Source organism: Octodon degus, unplaced genomic scaffold (assembly GCF_000260255.1).
Source record: "Octodon degus isolate 3935 unplaced genomic scaffold, OctDeg1.0 scaffold00104, whole genome shotgun sequence".
NCBI lineage: Eukaryota > Metazoa > Chordata > Mammalia > Rodentia > Octodontidae > Octodon > Octodon degus.
The window spans coordinates 4,764,330-4,766,379 of record NW_004524680.1 but is presented as its reverse complement, the minus strand read 5'-3'; positions in this window follow the sequence as shown (position 1 = coordinate 4,766,379).

The following is a 2,050-nucleotide window of genomic DNA, read 5'->3' as shown; positions in this document are numbered from 1 at the left end:
TATTTATTTATTTATTTGCAGAGCTGGGGATTGAACTCAGGCTCTTGCACTTGCCAGGGAAGCGCTTATTCTACTGAGAAATCTCCCCGGCCCTTCTGAGACCCTCTAAGGTGCTGTCATTTCCAGTGCTCAAATCAAGCTGAAGGAATCGGTGAAAGTGCCCGGCAATGAATACCACCTAGATCATTGGGGCTGACTCTGGCACATGTGTTCAGTGCCCCGTGGGCTCATGACAAGCTCTACAGGCATCACAGTGTACATTCAGTAACAGCTGTCTGCATGGGAGCGACAGAATGACTTCCCACACACTCCCATGGGGAAGGGAGCCCCTGTTTACTTGGTGTGAGTTGTTTGGGGACCAGAAATGTGTAGGCTGCTGTTGCAAGGTGGCTGGCCATGGTGTGTTACCAGCTGGAGGTGAAGGTTTTCAGCAGTTGCTACCTCACCCTTTGAATCTAGCCACTCAGCTGGGTGTGTGCGCCCTCGGAGGTGGTTCTGACGTGCATTTCCCTGCCACCTAATGGCGTTGATCATCTTTCCATGTGTCACTGTCCTTCTATTTTCTATTAAAATCATTTGCTCATTTTAAAATGGGATTCTCTTTTACTACTGAATTGTAAGAGCTCATCATATACTTACAATGAAAAGCTTTCCTCAGATGAACAACTTGTGCATTCTCTTGATGTGGGCTTTCTTTGCACCTTCTCGAGACAGTCTTTTGAAGCATATCTGTATTCAAATTTCACTAAGTCCAAATTGTTTTGTTTTTATTTTTTTCTTTTATATATTTGGTATAGGGTCTTACTACGCAGTTCAGACTCATAGAGATCCTCCTGCCTCAGCCTCCCCAGCCCTGGGATTACAGGCATGTGCCACCAAGCCGGGTTTCAGGGCTGCTACAGCACACCCAGGGTTCTGGGGCCAGCATGGCATGCAGTACCTGGACTGAACTTGGGACCTTGCAGTTGCCAGGCAGGTGCTTAGACCACGGAGCTATCTCATGAGCCTCAGCATCATCTTTGCTATGGATGTATAAGGGGTCTCCATGTCATTTCTCTTTGTTATTTTATGAAAAAAGGTAAAACAAAATTTCATAACAAAATAATAGAATAACAGAAATTAAAGATAACATGTTGTTATCTTTAAAGTACTTGCTCAGGTACAAGATATTGGCATAAAAAAAGAGTGACATAAAAATTTCTCTAATTTGTACTACCACAAGCATCCTTTTTAATGACCTAAGAAACACTAATAGTATAACTGACTTAGATTTTTTACCTTTGCTCTCCTTTCCCCTGTGACAAGTCCTAGTTCCTTTTTTCTCTTGAACAATTTCTTCTCACTTCACAGTATCTGTTGTGTATTTATTTATTTATTTATTTAATGCATTGGTTTTTGCAGGGTCTCACTACGCAGCTCGGGCTCGGGGTGCTTCTCCTGCTTTCAGCCTCCCCAGCGCTGGGATTACAGGTGTGCGCCACTACTACTGAACTCTGGGCCAGGTCATCCCACCCTGGGGGTGGGACTGGAGTGGCACATGGTGCCATGGATTGAACCGCGGTTTCTGCACTTACTTGAGCTTGCCTAAGCTTGCCTAAGCAGGTGCTTTAGTCAGCTGAGCTACCTCGCAGGCCCCCTGTTGTACATTTTTAGAACTTTTTTACTCTTTAAGATTCTCACACCAGGGAGACAACATCATGTTTAAACATGTGAGTCTGATTTATTTCTCTTATGAGTATAATCTCAAGTTGCAAGCATTTTACCTATAAAAGTCTCCACTTTTTTTTTCCTTCTTTATGAGTGAGTGTGTGGTATAAAAACACCACATATTTGTTTAAAAAAAACTTGATACAGGGTCTTGATACACAGTTCAGACTCGTAGTGATCCTCCTGGGACAACCAGTGTGCACTATCATGCCTGGTTTCCCAGTGGCTTGGTGCACACATCCGGTATTGAGTATTGTACTCGTGTCCTTGTGCTTGTCAGGCAGGCACTTAGACCACTGAGCTATCTTCCCAACCCCAAGCCCACATTTTTTTTTCATCCATT